Source organism: Mustelus asterias, unplaced genomic scaffold (assembly GCF_964213995.1).
Source record: "Mustelus asterias unplaced genomic scaffold, sMusAst1.hap1.1 HAP1_SCAFFOLD_2215, whole genome shotgun sequence".
Lineage (NCBI taxonomy): Eukaryota > Metazoa > Chordata > Chondrichthyes > Carcharhiniformes > Triakidae > Mustelus > Mustelus asterias.
The window spans coordinates 46,387-52,371 of NW_027592160.1; positions in this window are offsets into that span (position 1 = coordinate 46,387).

Below are 5,985 nucleotides of genomic sequence, written 5' to 3' on the forward strand. Positions count from 1 at the left end.
GATAGTGCTGAGCCAGGGGCTGGCCAGTACTACAAGGATGTACATATGTTACTGTTGGATTGTGCTATTGTTGCTGTTGGGGTTAGGGTGGGGTTGTTACACCTTTGTACTGTAGTGTTGTGGCACATCCCAGTTGGCCTCCGCCTCCTGGGAGAGGTATAAGAGTCCCTGCTCTGGCCGGGACCCCTTCAGTCTGGGATAGTGTATATAATTACTGGCAGCTTCATTACAGTAAATAAAAGCCTTTCATTTACCGAGCTTCAGGCCTCGTGTTTGAGTAGCGCATCACTGAGTTAGGCCGCACTTGGAATATAATGTTAAATTCTGGTTGCCACACTACTAGAAGGATGTGGAGGCTTTGGAGAGGGTACAGAAAAGATTTACCAGGATTTTGCCTGTTATGGAGGGCATTAGCTACGAGGAGAAGTTGGAGAAACTTGGTTTGTTCTCACTGGAACGACAGAGGTTGAGGGGCGACCTGATAGAAGTCTACAAGATTGAGAAGCCTGGATAGTGTGGATAGTCAGAAGCTTTTTCCCAGGGTGGCAGAGTCAGTTATTCGGGGACACAGGTTTAAGGTGCGAGGGGCAAGGTTTAAAGGACATGTATGAGGCAGATTTTTTACAGAGTAGTGAGGGCCTGGAACTCACTGCCGGGGGAAGTAGTGGAAGCGGATACGGGAGTGACTTCTAAGGGGGGTCTTGACAAATACATGACTAGGATGGGAATAAAGGGATATGGTCCCCGAAAGGGTAGGGGGTTTTAGTTCACTCGGGCAGCATAGTCGGTGCAGGCTTGGAGGGCCGAAGGGCCTGTTCCTGTGCTGTAATGTTCTTTGAATGGACTCCTTCTGCATTGTTGGAATTCTATACTCCTTATACCTACAGCTGTGACAAAATTTCTCTCTCCCACCCCCCAAATGACTCCATTTTGACATTTGCTAATGACGCTGCTGTAGGGGGTTAGAGCTCAAACCATGAGAGCGCAGGGAAGAGAATTGGTGACAGCAATCTCTCCATGTCAGTAAAACTGAGGAGAGAGTCATCGACTTCAAGAAGTGTAGTGGAGGACATGCCCCTGTCTACATCAACAGGAGTCAAGTGGGAATGCTCGAGAGCTTCAAGTTTCTAGGTGTTCAGATCCAGTCTCCTCCCCCCACTTTGGGGCAGAGAATTCCATTCTCTCAGAAGGAATTTCTACACTGTTTTAAATGGCCAGCCCTTTATCTTGGAGCTATGTCACCTTGCTCCAGATTCTCCTACGAGTGAAAACATCTCACTATCTCCCCTGTGAAGCCCCCTCAGCATCTTGTATATTTGAATAAGGGTCACCCTCACTCTTCCAAACTCCCAAGGAATAGAGGCCCAGAATACTTAATCTCGCTTGATAAGACAAACTTCTGATCCCAAGAATTTAGCCTGGTGAATCTCCTTTTGGACTGCCTTTTAAGGTTACTCACTCTCCTTTTTTTAGGAAAGGTGACCAGAATTGTATGTAGTATTCCAGGTGAGGCCTCCCCAACACCCTGTACAATTGTAACACATCCTCCCTATTTTTAAACTCCAACCCCTTTGCAATAATGGCCAAAATGCCATTTGCCTTAACTACTTGTTGAGCCTGCCTGCTAGCTTTTTGATTCATGCACTACAACACCCAGATCCCTCTGTACTTCTCTCGCCTGCAGTCTCTCTCCAATCTGCCTTTTCATTCCTCCTACTGAAGTGCATGACCTCACACTTCCCCACATGAAACGCCTTTTGCCCAGTCACCCAATCTATCTCTATCCTGCTGCAGAATCACCATCTCCTCATCACAACCTGCCCTTCCACCTATCTTATCCGCTAATTTAGACACCTCACATTCTGTTCCTTCCTCCAGGTCATTAATGCAAATAGTGAACAATTGTGGGCCAAGAACTGATCCCTGCGGTACTCCACTGGTTATATCTTTCCTCTCTGACAAGGACCCATTTATTCCAACTCTGTTTTCTATGTGACAGCCAGTTTTCAACCCATGCGAACACACTCCCTTCAATTCCATGGGGTTGATAAATTCTGATGCCTGCTTTACCAGAACACAGCAAGCTTTGATAGTTTAACACATCGTTTGGACACAATGCCTGATGTAAAACTGCATGTTGCTATTAACTCAGATATGTTTTCGAGACTTTTTTTTGCATTTCCAATTCTTTATTCTGCACACATTTTCAGATGTAGAGCAGCAATGTGACAGAATGGTGATAAATACGCAGACACAGAGTTGAACATAGAATCCCGACAGTGCAGAAGGAGACCATCGAGTTTGCACCGACTCTCTGACAGAACATCTTAGCCAGCCCCCTCCCTCTCCCCTTCACAACATTTAAGAAGCATTTAGAGGAACGCTGCAAACACCATTGCAAACAACACGATGGAGGAAAATGTGACTGGAATTGTGCATGCATCATCACACAGGGCACTGCATCCAGAAGTAGCTCCTGTTTCACCTTACTGAGTTAGTGGAAAAGTGTAGCAAAATACCCTGTCATTTTTCACAGAGGAATTAGATAAGTTGTCCATGGATGTTGCCTCATGTGGCACGGTTGGTAAGGATACCGAGATTTCTATGTTCTTCTTCCAATAATGCCAACTTTAATCTCCCCTGAACAATCTGCCTCGGCAAAGCTGTTCCCTGGACAAGCTCTTTCTCAATGCAGTGTGGGTAGGAGAGTTTGATGTCCCAGCGCTGAACTGGACTGTGAACCCGTATTGTTTCCACATTTGTGCACTTTCTTCTAACAATCGGTGAACAGTGATCACAGGAATATCCACGCCCCATATCGCCCTCCCAGGCAACAGCAGCCTGCTATCTATTACAGTTAAAGCCCAATTCTGCACAGCTTTCAGTTCTTTCCAAGTTTGGGTGATTGTTGCTTTCACAAACAATAGCTTGTTATTTTCTACAAGATGGAGCAGCAATCCCCCATCTCAGGAATCACATTTCTCAAGGTTTGCAGCAGATTCTGAAAGACGTGCTGGTTAGGGTGCATTGGCCGTGCTAAATTCTCCCTCAGTGTACCCGAACAGGTGCCGAACTATGGCGACTAGGGGATTTTTCACAGTAACTTCATTGCAGTGTGAATACAAGTGTATTTGTGACACTAATAAATACACTAACTTTAAGAACTCAGATTTTGTATCTATTAAAGATAGTTTGATCCTGTTCAGTTCTTTATTTCACAGTCCATTGCTGCTTTTGCAAAGCCTGTCTCCAACAGGAGAAACTCTCTCAAAGAAAAAAATATATGCAGTAATGAAAATTCTAATTTCAGACTGAACTCTCATTGAATACTGCTGCTTTTTCTTTTGCAAACTCCCTTACAGTGAACTTAGTGACGATTGTGGTCCTATCTCAAGGACGATGTGGTCTCTCTAAATGTGTCGCTCGATACCTGGTGTCCATGGCAGCGGCAGATCTACTGGTTATTATAGTTGATGTGATACTCAGACAGATTCCCATTGCTTACGCCGCACACTTCCTTTTTGTACAGAACATTAAATTGTGTAATATACACGGCGTCCTGCTTTATGCAATAACTGACTGTTCAGTCTGGGACACAGTTGCTTTTACCTTTGATCGATTTGTGGCAATCTGTTGCCAGAAGCTGAAAGTAAAATATTGCACAGAGAGAACGGTGACTACAGTTGTGGGAAGCGTGACGGTGCTGTTCTTATTGAAAAATACTTTCTGGTACTTTATTTTAACCAGTGAATATATACTGTTTAACGCGCCTTGGTTTTGTTACGTGTTAGACAGCTTTCTTCTTTCAAGGATATGGGGAGCAGTAGAAACAATACATTATATTTTAACTCCATTTGTCCCTTTCTTGCTGATCCTGCTGCTCAATGCGCTGACTGTTAGACACATTCTGGTGTCGAGCGGGGCCCGGAGGAGACTCCGGCTCCACAGCAGTGGGAAGAATCCCAGTGATCCCGAAATCGAGAAGCGAAGAAAATCCATCATTTTACTCTTTGTCATCTGGGGAAATTTTATCTTGCTCTGGGTGATGTTTCTGGTGAATTCTATTTGCTTGCGAATGGCCATGATGCAAGATAATGCATCAATTAGGTTGGGGGGAGGGGATTGAGACGAGATGACTGGGAGTGAGGAAGTCAGCTCGCAAAACAGAGAAGGTTTACAGACAGTGCAAGAGGGAGGATGGACGGGGGATAGAGAAGGGGAGAGCTCAGACCAAAGGATTGAGATGTGTTTAGGAACATTTAAGCGGTTATTGGATAGGCACTTGGAGCACACCAGGATGATAGGGAGTGGGATAGCTTGATCTTGGTTTCAGATAAAGCTCGGCACAACATCGTGGGCCGAAGGGCCTGTTCTGTGCTGTACTGTTCTATGTTCTATGTTTACTTTAATGCCAGGAGTATAGTGAATTAAGGGGATGAGCTCAGAGTGTGGATCGATGCCTGGAAGTGTGATGTGGTGGCCATTACGGAGACTTGGATGTCTCGGGGACAGGACTGCATACTCCAGGTGCCGGGATTCAGATGTTTCAGGAAGGACAGGGAGGGAGGCAAGAGAGGGGGTGGAGTGGCACTGCTGATCAGGGATAGTGTCACAGCTGTAGAGAAGGTGTATGCTGTGGAGGGATTGTCTACAGAGTCTCTGTGGGTGGAAGTTCGGAGTGGGAAGAGGTCGATCACTTTGCTGGGAGTTTTCTATAGGCCGCCCAATAGTAACAGGCAGGTGGAGGAGCAGATAGGGAAACAGATCCTGGAGAGATGCAGAGTTGTTGTGATGGGAGACTTTAATTTCCCAAACATAGATTGGAATACCCCTCGGGTAAGGGGATTGGATGGGGAGGAGTTCGTTGGGTGTGTTCAGGAGGGTTTCCTGACACAGCATGTGGACAAGCCTACAAGAGGAAAGGCTGTACTCGATCTGATACTGACCAATGAACCTGGACAGGTGTCAGATCTCTCAGTGGGAGAGCATCTTGGGGATAGCGATCATAACTCTATCTCCTTTATGCTTGCATTGGAAAAAGAGAGGATCAGGCAAGCGAGGAAAGCGTTTATATGGAGTAAGGGGAAATATGAAGATATAAGGCAGCAAAGTGGAAGGAGGTGTTCTCGGGGAAATGTACTGAAGAGAGGTGGCAGTTTTTCAAGGAATGTCTGTCTAGAGTTCTACAGGACAACGTTCCGAGCAGACAGGGAGGAGTTGGACGGTTAAAGGAACCGTGGTGCACGAACGCTGTGCGGGACCTAGTGGAGAAGAAAAGGAAAGCGTACAAAAGGTTCAGAGAGCTTGGCGAAGATAGGGATCTAGATGAGTATACGGCTTGTTGGAAGGGACGAAAGAAGGAAATTAGGAGAGCCAGAAGGGGTCACGAGAAGGCCTTGGCAGGTAGGATTAAGGAGAACCCTAAGGTGTTCTATAAATATGTCAAGAGTAAAAGGATGAGACGTGAAGGAATAGGGCCTATAAAAGGTGAAGGCGGGAAAATCTGTATAGAACCACTAGAAATGGCAGAGGTGCTTAATGAGTATTTTGCCTCGGTTTTCACAGAGGAGAAGGACCTGGGTGGATGTACTGCGGGCTTGCGGTGGACTGAAAAGATTGGGTATGTGGACTTTAACAAAGAGGTTGTGCTGGAATCTTTGATTGGCATCAAGATAGATAAGACGCTGGGTCCGGATGGGATGTACCCCAGGTTACTGTGGGAGGCAAGGGAAGAGATTGCAGAGCCTCTGGCGATGATCTTTGTGTCGTCGATGGAGACGGGAGAGGTGCCGGAGGATTGGAGGATTGTGGATGTGGTTCCTATTTTCAAGAAGGGGAATAGGGATAGCCCAGGACATTACTGACCGGTGAGTCTAACCTCAGTGGTTGGTAAGCTGATGGAGAAGATCCTGAGGGACAAGATTTATGAGCATTTAGAGAGGTTTAGTATGCTCAAGAATACTCAGCATGGCTTTGTCACAGGCA